Source organism: Bombus fervidus, chromosome 6, assembly GCF_041682495.2.
Source record: "Bombus fervidus isolate BK054 chromosome 6, iyBomFerv1, whole genome shotgun sequence".
NCBI classification, from domain to species: Eukaryota; Metazoa; Arthropoda; class Insecta; order Hymenoptera; family Apidae; genus Bombus; species Bombus fervidus.
Genome location: NC_091522.1, coordinates 6,709,960 through 6,724,941, shown reverse-complemented (window position 1 = coordinate 6,724,941; position 14,982 = coordinate 6,709,960). Strand labels below are relative to the sequence as shown.

At 37.8% G+C, this 14,982-nt stretch overlaps 1 protein-coding gene across 2 annotated transcripts in view; it reads right to left on the bottom strand.

The window, feature by feature from the left end:
- The window catches only part of Cv-c (RhoGTPase activating protein), a 350,396-nt gene that overhangs the window by 6,400 nt on the left and 329,014 nt on the right, over positions 1-14,982 (bottom strand). The window lies entirely within an intron of this gene.

The window sequence follows — 14,982 nt, the reverse complement described above, 5'->3', positions numbered from 1 at the left end:
CACCATGCCTGACAGGTTTTGACGTCAATAACGTACGATGCAACGATCCGTTTTGGGATTTATTAAAAGAACACTAAGATCTACGTCTATATCAATAAATTTTAGATTACACTCGGCAATATGAGGATACCTCGAACTTGATCTTTTTTATACTATTATGGTAGTGGGGCTCGTGGAAGATTACAACGAGCTAATGACGTGATTCAGAGGAGACGTGACTCATGATACACTCCGTTCGACCATTGGAGAGTGTGGAGAAACGTTTCGTGCAAGATTAACGACTCGTAGCGAATGTTTAGCAGCCACCAGTGGCACTGGTTGATAATCAATTTGCGTTTGATGTAGCGACAAATTAAGGACCACCGTCGAGGACGCTATCGTGTCGTGTAATTAATTGTAGAAAGCGTTTCAAGCCCCGTTGCTTTTACCTATGGTCTCTCGCAATCGGCTGTGACACCGTACGTAAGTTGTGGAAGATGAATGATTCTTCCGGCAGGCGTGAGAAGAAAAAACCACGCCTTTATGTTACACCAGTTCTGCCATGAAAATACCATTTTTTAAAGAATGAATCATTTCCATGCATTTTACACGCTTTCTGTTTTAACGTAGTATTACTTTGGTTTGAATACTTTTGCAATCTTGAATTTCTGACTTACATAATTGATACTTCACATCGGTTGTATATAATAACGAACTTAATAAGGCATTAATCGCATTTTGCCTTCCTTGTTCGTTCAACAGCTAATTATATTAACTTCTTTTTTTACTATAATTGTTGTATTCGATATGCTATAGAAGAAACGCAAAGAGGAGAAAAAGAGAAAGGAGAGTTACGTAATGTATGTGTTTGCGAATGTACACAGCTCTCGAGTAAAACTTCATCTGAGCACAGACACCTTTAACAGTATTGTGTCACAATTATAATTTCTGCTAATTAAATTATTGGATCCAGCAAATTATCACCATACGATTACAAAATACACAAACTTCGCAATTTCTCTATTCGAATATTTCTTGACTTTGTGTTTTACGGAACTGATACTGGTCAACTTACTATTGTAAAATCAATCCGATGTTCTTCTATTTTCCCACAATGCAACTCTGAATTACCATTTCATGCTTTATTATCAAGCGGACAGACGAGCCGAGAGACTAACGTGGGATTCGACGTCTGGAAGAGCCGGATCGGGGCCACAGATGACTAAACTGAAACGCTGTTCCTTCCGACGACTGTAGGCAAAGCCAGTCCGTTTTCTAACAATAAAGCCGACGCTCTGTTCCTCGTTACGAAACTTGACGCCTTTGTTGTTTCCACGTAGGGCATCGGCAGGGCTGCGAGAGCCAGTCGGGAGAGTGTGTGACCTTACGTGATCTTCGCCACATGACAATGGACCAAGTTTCACCTCGTGTCGCTTCGCACGGTTTCCATCGGTGGCATCGTGGCGTACAGCTAAACTCCTCTTCGCGCCGCTCGCTGTCCAGGAAGCGAGCATCACGACCTAACCATCTAGTACCGCGATTTTTTTTCCATTCTATTTCATGGCGATGCATGAGGACATAATGGAAGCTATGCCTCTACGTTGGCGCACGCCGATGAATTCGAAACTTGGCCTCAAATGTGTCTAATCGCTGTCACGGATGTACCGTTTTCCTAGCTTTCATGAAATTGTTATGGGTGGGAGGATTTTGAGTGTTAAAGAGAATGTGATGATTAATACTTAGCTGCATTGAATTTTATTTTAGGACACCAAATGTTCTTCACAGATCTTTAGGTGTATTTTCTAAAAGTATTTGACGAGTAAAGAGTAATATAATTTCTGAATTTAGGAAATTATCGGTTCAAAAGCTAGTTTGCTTTTAAGAATTACGTTAGGTTTGGTATGGGTGGTTATATTCAAACAATAGTAAATCAAGAATTTGCAATAGTGAAGTAGAAACTAGAAATTCTGCTGGAGAATAACTTTTCAGAATAATACTTTTCATGTAATGCATATTGCTGTAAAATTACTGTATATACGTATTGAACATTAAGAAAGGCTTCTCCTATGTATAATGAATTTTATAATGTTTATACTTTGATACTTGTTGCAAATAAAAGCTGAATCGAAGCATAAATGTACGACAGTGGGAAAATAAACGACAGATTCGTGAATGTCGCTTATGAGAAACCAAATCACTCCGTAGAAAACTTATCGCGTCTTAAAAGGATTGAATCTTAATGATTGCGGTGATGCAAGGAATAGACGAAGAGTATTTATGGATATTTATGTTAGTAGCTTAACGCTGTACAATCTGTTCTTTTTCCTCGGGGTGTAACGTTATTACGGTGATAAATTTTAATCGTAAACGCCATGCCGAGCAGTGAGATCGTTAAACGAAATTACCAGAGCATTCGAGGAAAGGGAAACGCGTAAAATGACATGCAAAGTGTTCCCTCTTTTCTTCTCCTTTTTTTCCTCCTCCTTGTCTTCTTTTCTTTTTTTTTTTTTATTCTTCATCGATGAACGTTACGAAGTCAGACAACAGGGCCATTTGATTACGCGAGAAAATAATCAACGTGCTCGAATGTGGGCCATGGTTAAAAATACACGGCATTGCAGAAATGGGATATCCGTTAAGAATAAACGGACTCCCGACCGGAATAGATTTTTCGAATCTTCGATGTCTCTTCAGACATTCACCATTTGATCGCTCATTCTAACAGAAGCTATAATTTCCTATCACTGAATTAGAAGAAAAATTTAGGTGATACTAAACATCCATTAGAATTTCGTTATGAACGACAACCTTGACACTTACAAGATTGTATATTATATCCTAAATACTCACTTCTTAAATTAATCAAAAAAAAGAAAGAAAAAAAGTAGGACTTGTTTATAGAAAGATTCCTATGAATTACAAACTGGCTTAAGATAGTACTGTTTTTAACACAGTGTTCTTTTTTTCATGCCATGCTATATCCGAATATAATCAACATTCCACTATATTATGTATATTTTACTAGCGTGTATAGAGACAGCGTGTTGTAAAAATAGAATCAAAGAATTTAAGGGCTTCTAGTATATAATACTCATCAAGGGGAATGAAGAATATTGAGTAAACGTAGGTTCTAAATTCAGTGCTGTTGATGTAAAATGTAATTTTCTTTCTCCTTATAGGGATAGCTAATGAGTTTCATTTACTCGCCCATAAGAAATAACGTAGTTGAATTGCAATATTAAATGAAAAATGCAGTATATGTCAGACAATATGGAACAAGGTGGGAATGTTGAAAAATACACATCCGTTGATTCACATAATTTACATATGACAGTCTTGTAAATTATGTTCCATGCTTTTCTATGATTTTTTGCTGATATTAGATATTCCTATCTTAATTTTTTTCAATTGACGTACTGGTAATCCCTGAGTAAGGTGGTTGATTGGTTTCATGTTATTTATGCAAATATAATCATTATGTCGCATGCTATTCTTTATCACCAATATACACCTAATATATTATTCAAACACATATTTCTAAATCTATTTCTTTATTCATATCCAATATATTCCCACGAGACGTAACTAATTCACTTACAAATACACCATTTTATACTTCATTACAAAATACTTGATTCCTCTATTTATCTATATCTAAATAGTTCGAATAATTGATTCTAGATTCTACACTCTTTTTACGACGCACCCTAAATCCTTAAAGTCTTGAACGCATACTTTTTGACACTCTGTATATGTTTCTCCAACGAAATTACCGAGAAGCAACGGTTGATGAGCAGTAATTCTTGTGAGGCGGAGAAGAATGTGTCTCGAGGTACACCCCGTTGTCTGACTGGTCCGAACGAAGGGAACCTTATCGTCAAGGAGAAGCGGGCAAGTCGAGTCGGAGGAGACGGGGAAGCCGCGTTTCGCGTACGATTATCGGCGATCCGCCACTTATACTTCTCTTACATATCTGCATTTCCGTTCCGGCGTGTTACCACACGACGTGACGATTCTCGTACGTGAGTTATTTCCGCGCGGGTTCGTGCTGACCAACGAGCCGTGTCGCCCCACGTTGCTACGACGTCACTTCCGTCTAGGCAGGTTGAACAAACCCTGGTGTTTTATGCGTGACAATGGCTCGGGAATGGACTCGTAAAACGAACAGTGTTTCGTGCGAGTTTTATGAGCTTCTACTATTTATTCTGCGCGAATGTTAGTTTATCCTTTTTTTTTTTAACTGCCGGTTACGTGTGTCTACTATCTAGAGAGAATAAAATTTCCCTCTCTCCTTCTCCAATAGGACGTTCTTATTATTTTTAGAGTTGATCGAAGTTTTCAGATTCGATTTACGCGTCAACTGTGATTCTTAAATCCACGATAAAATTATTTGCTTTGAGGATCGATATTTCAAGATCATTTACGTGACATAATTCGTAAATATTCTGTGATGATTCTGTGTTCTTATAACTCAAATTCCAACTCTGATAATCCAAGAAGTATATATGGGATTAAACCAAGCACACGTCCAATCTACCGTAATATCGGAGCAACTTACATCCAATCTCCACGTCAAATCTCTAGCAGCTAAAGTTCCTTCATAAACAGTATAAACTTTGCCACAGGATATGAAGATATTCAAACTTGTAGAAGCCGCAGACAATCGTTCAATGTACTCATCCGATTAAAATTCGTACTATGCATACTTCGCGTGCTTCCTAAATTACCAAGCTGGCAACTCGAATAAAAGTCGCACAACGTTCATTGCACTCCGAATTTAGAATACGATGACGGTACAATGACCCAGATCGCCGTTCTCGCTTGTTAAATGGACCATTGGCACATTAGTCGTAGCCCTCTCGCGTTAAGTATCAATTAAACGTTGCCTCGCTGCCGATCTCGTCGTCCCCTATAATTGGTCTGCCAGACCAACGGATCGCTCCCTCTAAATCGGTAATATATTTCTGGTCGGTGGAGAACGCGTATGAGAAACCCGTACAAAATCATATACTTAACCCTGCTACGTTCTTCCAGTCATTTTAGATCCAATTACGTTACTTTAATGTTGAAAGGTATCTTAGGTTTAAGAAAAAGAAAAAAGAAAAAGTTGTTATAGATATATACAATTCCTCGTTTCAACTTTACGTTACACATCAAAACATTTTCGAAATATTTTTTATTAAAAGTTGAAGGATCGTAATAACGCTAAAGCTTTAAGTCTATAACTTTCCAATTTATGCAAAAGATTCTGTAATCAAAATTATGTTTATTAAATACCTTCATAATGAACGTAAAGTAACTAAAATAGAATTTAAAAGTTGAAATATAGTACCCACATTGGCAATAAAACAAAATCTCTTGTTCTTTCCATTTTAGCCCATGGTGCCCCGTCGTATGTGTATACACGATTTTACCCTGCTATATGATCTTGTACGAATGTCTCCTACCTTCTTCTCGTCTTCCTTAGTTTCTAACTCGAGTATATGTCAGTTGTTGCATTCTCGTTGCGGGCCAACCGGAAAGAGATCAAGTTGAAATAGAAGATAGAAAGAGGCTGAGTTTCAACCGCGAAAAGTATCGCGCGCGAATGTGTGCTTGGTCTTCATTAAAAATCCTTTTATCCGCGGTCTGATATGTTGGGTCTTTAAAAGGCCGCGCGCTTGTATCACTTGAGAGTACGTAGTCAAAGTAGGATTCTGACACGAGGAACGAGATAATGTGATATCTGATGTGATGTGACTGCGGGAATAAATGATTCGAGAGATGAATAAGTTAGTTACGGAGAAGTTGCTGTAGATAGAAAGTTGGTTGTAGTTTGAAAATATTCCTGAATGGTGTTATTCAATTTGGAGAGACCCTGGAGTTCTTTAATGACGTTATTGAATGGATTCTTTACGTTACACTATCTCTTTTTTATCGCGAACATTAAATAAATTTATCTTGAATATCGATAAAAATGTATATATCCGACATATTAACCCTTTCAGAAACGAACATTTTTGTTTTCGCTTACTATCATTAACAGAAATACGCTTTTTCTAAAATTCTTGTAAAGAAAATACAATGCACTAAAATTGAAGCCCAGTTTATATCCTCCTAAAATACAATACAGCATATACTCTACATGAAATACAAATGAGTTAATTGTTTTTATGATAATCATTCTTCAAAACGATTTATAGAACTTCACATAAAATAAAGGAAGCGCGTCTCAAAGTATTTTACCAATGAATTTTAAACCGTCCATTGAAAAATACATCACGAACCGCTTTTCGGCTCTACCATACACGTTCAGTACAAACAAAATACTTAATGAAATCTTTTCCGCAACCGAATGGATCGCTTGCAATCGAATCGAAGAAAGAACGTTTGGGACAGGTAGGGGTTGAAAGGAGTATCAGCATTTTAAATCATGACGTTCAGGACGATGTATCATCCGGTAGGATGGAAGGAGGAGGACAAGCGAGTTGGTGAATTCGCACAGTGTCTCCTCGGTAGAAACAAGAGCGAGCCGAACGAATTGTGAGAACAAAAACGGCGTACGCTTCTCACGAGCCTCATCGATTCTGCCCAGTTGAAATCCTCCCAGTTCGAAAGTATGGTATCGTTTGTACGAGGGGGATACCTCGATCTCTCGACCAGCCAAAGAAATAGAGGAGAACGACATTCCATGGATTTCCATCGCGGTTGCTCTCCGCTCGCCAGGCCGCGGATTTCTTCATTGACAATCGTGATTCAGTAACGAGCCTCCGGGAATCGTACGGTTCGCGAAGCTTTCTTTTCCCTTTTTCCGTCAGCTTCGTGTCGATTCACGGGACGAACGACAAAGACGATCGTCTCGAGTCGTGGCAATTAACCACCTCACGGATCAGATCTGGTTCCCTGGATTTCCAGCCTCGACGACGACCTCTTTTTGCCCACGGATTTGTCCCTAGACGACCGAGCTTTTCGTTATTTCTAACCGACATATCGTTACCAATAACCATTTCCGCTCCATTTTCTAACAAGGTCAACGATGAATGGATAGATTCTTCGCGCGACGTTTCGACACATACACGTGTCTTTTGACGTTGACACTAACTTACGTACAGTCGATTACGATATTAGACTTCCTGTCATTTTCCAATCCACCGGCGTTAACTTTGAAAAGTTTTTACATTCTTGGTTTATTCGTCGTGGGAGATTCTTCGATAATGCTGGGTTTTAGATAGATGTTGTCGATCTCTACGTATGTTCTGTAAAGTATGTTTCCGTAAGAGTGTTTCTATTGAAGTTTAGAAGAGTTGGTTGAATAGATTTTGGAGATAAGCCAAGAAGTATTTAAGTGTGGGATAATTCTGTAAAATATTTTAAAATGAAGTAGATACTGTAATGAATTCGTATTAATTGGTTTTGGCTAATTTAAGTAGATTATGTTGGTACGTTGAAAATAGAATGAAGAACTTCAATCAACTGAGTGCGGTAAAAAATTGGCAAGAGGAAAGGGTTTCAAAACGGAAATCTTGGCATAGTATAAAAGCAACTTTGAAAACCACTTAATCTGATGCCATTAATTGCCGCCACGGTATAGTTGTCCTCGCCTACTTCTCGCACATCCGGTACCATTCTCGCACAACAAGCAGTTGCGTCAATCCGAGAATACTTTTACGAGACGTGAATTCCATTCCACGTGAAGGATATCATTCATTATACAAACTGCCTGACGCGATGTTTCCACTCTCGGCCAAAGAATCTGACAAGCTTCGCCTACGTTCGCGTTTCGAATAAAAAAAGTACAGGATAAACTGGGAACTAAGATAGAAATTTAAAAAAAGATACTTTAAATATATGAAAATATATTTATAGAAGACTAAATCTATAGCTATTAATGTAGCTTCCGCGATTAAAAAGGTTTCGTGCTATTGCTATTAATTAACTTCCGCAATTAAAAAGTTCTACGTTATCGTTATTAATTAGTTTCCGCAAATTTAAAAAAATTCCATGTTCGTGGAATATCTTCCATATGCTTTAACAAGTCCTGCGCGTTCTTAAAATCTTCAAACTTTTCCTTGAATCATTTTACAGAAATAAATATTAAAATATGAATAAAAAGTGAGTTTCTAAAAAAGAAACAATCAAGTTTGTAACATGCCATGTTACAAACAGAACACCAGTTCCTGACTGGTCGATTAACTGCACATAAGAAGCTTTAATCGATCATCGTGATCGAATATTCATATCTTCTTCGAAGCATTATGGTAATTCATTGAAAATGTAAATCGATCGTCGAGTTAATACGTAATTCCTAATTTCTGTTGAACAATTACAGATTTACGACTCGACTATCAGGTTCAAAACAATTTAAAAGAGATACCCTTAAGTATTTAATTTAAAACAATTAAACGAAATCGAATGTCATATAAATTAAATATCGATAAAATCCTCATTGGAAGAGAAGTAATACAAAGAAATAATACGAATTGATTATATCAAAATCATTAAGAGAACAAAGATACAATTTACAATGAATTAGAAATAAAATTATCAAAACTACAACATAATTGTCGAATAACTTTTGACAAGCACAAATTCATTGTTTATATATTCGCAATGAACAGGAGTAAAAGCTGAATATCCTATAGCACTGAAAACGGAAAACCGCTTTATCGTACGATTTCACCCTCAAAGGTTTAATCAACATCGCGAGAGCTAGCCATTCATTCAAGAGCCATCGTTGCACGTTAATGAACTGGCGTCCGATCTTAGACCGCCTTCGCAAGAACTAAATCCTCATTTACTAGATCTAGATCTCGAGCTTGATCGACAGATCGGGCCCGATTGTCGATCTTTTCTCTCCTTCGCTCCTATTTTACTCGACGTCGATTTCCATCTGTCCCCGCGGCGGTTAGTTTGCTCCTCGTAAATAGCAGACGCTTTTACGTTAATCGTCCTCTCAACCATAAGCGAAGAAGCAGCTTCCAAGCAAGCAACAGTGTCCGTGTGAAACGTGTTAGACTATCGGGATGCAAATTTTCCCTAATATCGGCGAATGAGTTTGCTAATTTAGACGGTTATCCGCTAATGTAAAATTCCAACGCCGTTACAGCGCTGGGCTGTTTTATTCGTCGAAAATAGAAAGGAGCCTCTGGTATCGTCGACATGCAACTAGCACTCTGTGTTAAACCAACCGATAGCACAGCCACGAATTAAAGGAATACGTATGTGCTTTGTCTTCTGAACAGAGTAAAATAGAGTTACTTGAGTCAAGAGGATTACTTGAGACAAGCAAGTAATTTGCTTTGTGATTCGTTAAATTCTGTTATAAAACAGACTGCTTACCTCTTTATTAGCGACGTGGTAAACAATGAAATATCTCGTATACATTTACATCTCAATGGCCATAGTTTTCTACGATGATATATGTTCTACCCATTAAAAGAAAATACATTCGTTTAATGTTAATATTCCTAGTCGTAATTATCATCATCCAATAACGCGTATATATTACTTCATTTTTGGAAGTTTATTTTATTAGTGCTTCTATAGTACTTCCTCGCTGGCTTAAGTAACCTTACCACAGAGTTACTCGAATCATTTTCGTTTCTTATATTTTTTCTTGTTGTATCTAAAATATTTTCTCTTTTTTTCATTATCATACTCGTATTAAAGTATGATTATCCTGTACAAAGTTCAAGATTGAATTTTAAGACAATTCAACTAACCTTATCTTATTATATCCTTAAATTCAATTAGAATTCAATTTTTTATTTGAATTTCATCCGTCTTGCAGATCGACCTCACCTTTTGATGTGGGTGGAGTTAGTTATGTTTCCGTTTACGGAACGTATCGTACATTTTATTACTGCCCTTTCCTTTATTACTCTCGCTAGCGGGCGTTTTGTTATACTCGCGTATCTATATAGCTTAACGAGAGAACTTGTTTGATTTGCTCCAATTAAGATTCAGTTTAAATCTTTGCGGAATTAATTGCACCGCGAATAACGCACGGGTTTCCGGTCTGCATTTACCAAGAATGCTGAAAAGAACGCTTGCGGTAAATATGAGAACGCTGACACGCGATGAAAACTAAATACCTACCCGATGAAACGTTTCGAATTTCTACATATAACGGATATTTGTGTGTCTGCCAATGCATTTTTCACAAATTCGATATTGATTTTTCATTAATCAGTTCATTAGCAAAGCGAATAAAACAACTAAATAAATAAACATGTTCGATCAGGCCTGATTATAATCGGATCAATATCGACAAGTATTAAGCGGGGCGTAATTTCCAAAAGGAACTTATTTACTCGCCGAGTGAACTAAAATATACTAGAATATTTGTATGTTTTCCGTTGAAATTAATTCCCGTATTTGCAAGTATCTCGTTTAAATCAAAAATCAAAATATAAAATTCCAAGTTCTCAAAATTTCTTAAAAAGTACATCAACTATTCGAATAGTTTGTAAATCAAGTATTTCCTTCTTTGTCATATAAGAACAAATTTCTCAGTCAAGAACACCATTTGAAGAACACGTGGAAAAATCATGATAAGTTCATTTTTATTAATTCTTTTATTTCGATGTCTTACTGGTTAATCACTTACTGGTTAAGATAATTACTTGATAATCTGTAAAATTTTCTAAACTATCAAAGACATATTTAAGATTGTCTTGTTCGGTAATATATGGAAATATATATCTAATTCAAACTCAATGAAGATATATTATTAATGTAAGAATAACAGAGAATGTACTGAATTTTAAAAATCCTACCCTGCAAAATTCGAAAAATTTGATTTATCAAATTTTTCCCCTGTGATCTTCAATTGGGCAAGACGACTTTGGAGTTGAAAATTCATCGAGCACGTCGAGTTTCGAGTTCCCCAACCCTGTTGGCGCGTGATGGCGGGTCGAGTTCCGGTTCCACGACCGTGGTACATGTATTATACACACGGGAAACGTGGTCGCTGTGCCAAGGCGCTCGGCCGACGACGCGACGCCACGCTGTCTGGCGTACACGTTTCTCGAGCCTCGAGAGCTCTCTCGCAACTCTCTCACGGTGAAATCATTTCGCGGTGCTCGTCGTTCCGCCCGAGGCTATGCGTGACACTTGTTTACCACGCAGCAGAGGAGAGCCGGGATAGCCAAAACGGAAGAGAGGCCGCGACACTCATCCCATCGCGGAATTCGCGTCAGGGAAAGCTGAACTGTTTGCGCCTTTTTCCAAGCATTTCCAATTCATCTCGAACAGATTGAATGTAAATGGGAATTAACGAGACTCCGTCGTAACTCTTCCAACTGGCCATTATTCAATTTTCGCGCCGTTTTGGAGAGAAATTTCCTTGGGCCGCCTTATTCGGCTAGAAATTAGTCGCACGAGCTGTGAATAGTGGCGTGTTTGATACTGGAATGCTTGAATGGAGGCTCTGGTAGCTGGACTAGGCGAGATTTTCCCGGCTGATATTTTAGGTTTATGTAATGGCTCTTGAAGTATAGGTTGCGGGGTAATGAACTATCGTTTCTTGCGAATTAATGCTTTAACACTCGTGACACCTTGATGGATTGTTATTTAATTTCCTAATAGGTTGCTAAATTTTAGGTAAATATTTTCTCTCTTTAGATTACTATTAAATTGCGATTATGATACTAAAATTGCTAATGCAATCTTAAATGCAAATGAAAGTTTACAGTTAATTGTTACTCCATTTTATAAATATTTAGAAAATTATATCAGAAACTATCTTTTGTATAAAGCTTCTATTTTTGTATATTTAATAAGAAATTAAATACGTAAAATCTCCAGCTATATAGTATTACACGAAGAGGGTTAATATAGGTAATGTCTTATTCCGTATGAAGAAATTTCCAAGGTCCTCCTTTTGATTTATATAAATGGAAAGTATTACATTGTTCGATTAAAGAATATCTGACTCGTTATTCTCGATTGAGCGATCTTTCGATCTTACAAGACAGTTTTTAAAAATATCAGTCATAACGTCGAGCCAATAATTGTCATACAACAGATGGAACAAGATAGGCTTTCCTTTATTAAGCAATCTTGAATTTTACGTGTCAGTTTTCGAGGTAATGCCTCTGCGTGTTTGATTGAAACGTAGGATCTTCGACGTTCACTTTCGAGTGCAGTTAAGAAAGAGATAGAAAGATCAAGATTGTTATCCTTGTTTCCAAAGTACTAGTACATGCACACAACCTCTCTAAACATCCAATATTGCGCAACGCGAACAAACTGACGCGAGGTAAACTTCGGAATTTTTCCACGCAGAATGCAATTAACACTCCCTGTCTTTTTCCATTCTAATGAACGCAGACCACCACGTTGAAAAGACTACCTGCCACACCATTAAAATAGCGTGAAAAATTCCACCGTGAAATTGCTCAAACCACGTTGCAGTTCCTCGAATTCCACCGAGATACCATCGAGATCGTTATCGAACCTTGAAATCACATGAAATATCGGTGATTTCGTACACGCGGTCCTCTACACTTGCATACGACATTTACACGCTACTCTATACTTGCATACGACACTTATACTCTAAGACGACTACTCTATATCCGCACATTAAATTTACACACAAAAGATACACACATTTACATTTACGCATTAAAAAAGTGGAACCAGTGCACACAATTGTCTCACCTACTGAATATCGTAACAAATAGTATACTTTTGACATTTTATATACTATATACATTCTATGGATTTTTGAATCTTTAAATGTACCATAAATGCACAAAAATCTGCAGTCAGTTACAAGCAGTATTCGCGTGAAAATCATAGAGTAGCCATTGAAGTTATAAAAGTTGCAAACATCATTCTGGCACTGTCTGCCAACGCGTTTGCTAGTGAGTTCGTGCTTTTACACTCACACATTACTTCGAGCTCGCATATTACACTTACATACAACACCACTCTTCACTGGAAGGTCGCGCAGATGTAACGAACGGACGTCGTACGTTACCTGCCGGCAGGACAACCTGGAACGAATGCGAAAATCGTCGCGGCGAGTTACTTAACCGAGTACCACGATCGCGACTCGATAAAATCCCGCTCGTACGAAACGAGCACGCTTATCGGTACATAGCGCGCAACACGGGGATCGCGATAGTGAAAACGATAGTCTCACAGTGAGGTAGCACCTGCGGGAAATCGCACCGGACCGGGACCGATAAACCGTAGAGGTCAGCCGTTGTGCTCGATAAAACGTCGATCGATTGCGTCCTAGCGAATCGCCAATAAGTCGACAACTTTATTCGACATCGGTTATCGGGGCCAACGATGCCAGCTCCTTTTAAACGTTCTTCTAAACGTGTACTTATACATTTTAACGCGACTCCATTGCTAGTCTCCAGCTTGGAGCTGAAGAGCTATGCAATACAGGTCACTTAAATTCTAATAAATCCAGGATCCGGATTATAACTTTCGCGGAACAGGTAGTGATTTTATTCTAGAAATATAAAACTAGTCTCTTCATAAAGGAGTATTTTAAAGGCAGATCTATCGAGAACAAGCGACAAAGATATAATATTTTTCACTTATTCTCATCGTGTCTATTCACTTTGTTATTAGTAGACTAATTATAGACGTTAATGCAAATTTGGATGTTTGGGTATATCATTAGAAATATAGAACCTATATAGAATCCATATACTTTGCTTTAGATATTTTGTATATTTTCGTATATTACATTCATTCTATATACTGTTATATATTTAAATTTTTCACAAATGCATAAACAGCCGCTTAGATTTAGATTACATGTAGCTTTGAAATGAATTCCGAAGAATTTAAAATATTTATTACACTGCGTATTTATCCTCCTACGATGAATGAAATTATGGGAGTAAATCATACGTTTCTTGAAAATTGAATGGTGTACCTACTCATATAGTGTACACCATATAGTATACCATATAGTATAAATTAATAAAAAGCGAATTTGATCAGTTTTGCTTATGCGATTTTGACATAGCAGAAATCGTAGTAACTGAAACTGCTGTCGGTGTTGGTGTTTGGATCAGCATGAGATTGGTAAGACGCCGAGAAATATCGTGTGACTTGTTGCGTGTACGTGTCAAGCGGTCGAAAGGATATAACAGGTTTAACTTAATTTCGTGAAAATATCGCATTGGCTTATCTGAGTGTGCCAGCGGCATTCTTGATGCCCGTGGTGCCTGCACCGATTGCACGGTATTAAAACGGTGGCCGAGCAAACGGTTCTCTCCCATGGTCGGGTTGATTTAAGTAAAACCACGTATCGCGGTCTTCATCTCGGTGTGACTTACGCTAATTGGCTTCTGAACGGTCCGATGGAAATTTATGGTAATACGCTGGCTCGCCCGCGAGCACGCTAACGATACCACACGGTTCTATATTCTGTTGCTGCTCTCACACGCCAAGTTTCATCGTCGGCTCGACCGCCTGTACGAAGGATGCCCAACTGCGTACAGAGAGCGTCGTCCCTGATAACCGTACTGCAGCTAAATAAAGCAGAGATATGATAGGCTTAGTGGTAAGTGGTCGCGAAAACTTGAACGTATTACACGCCTCTGTTTGCGTAGATCTGCCTCTGTTTCGTTTGGAATCTTATCGCTGGATATGTTATAGACTTGGGATTTTAGAGATTTGAGTATAATATGACAATAATGTAGGGAACTAAGTTATTCGTACTTCGATGCAATTTGACTAATCAGTCTGCTAGTAATTGCGTTAATACAGTTTTGTTCCGTAAATCTTGGTGAATTTGGACATATTTAGCGTAAGGACTTATTTACAACCATATATCCAACCTCAAACTAGTATTGTACCTCTATATGGTCGACTGCTGTGTTGGAATTATAGATTTGAAAAAATATATTTTCATTACACTCTACTTACATAACAACCAAGCTCGTCAAAATCTTGCCTAAAAAGTAAAGGATCATATACGAAGACCCGTTGTACCTTTGACAGTCGATCAGCGAGGCTTTCTCCAAAGAAAGAACTCAAACAGACAAC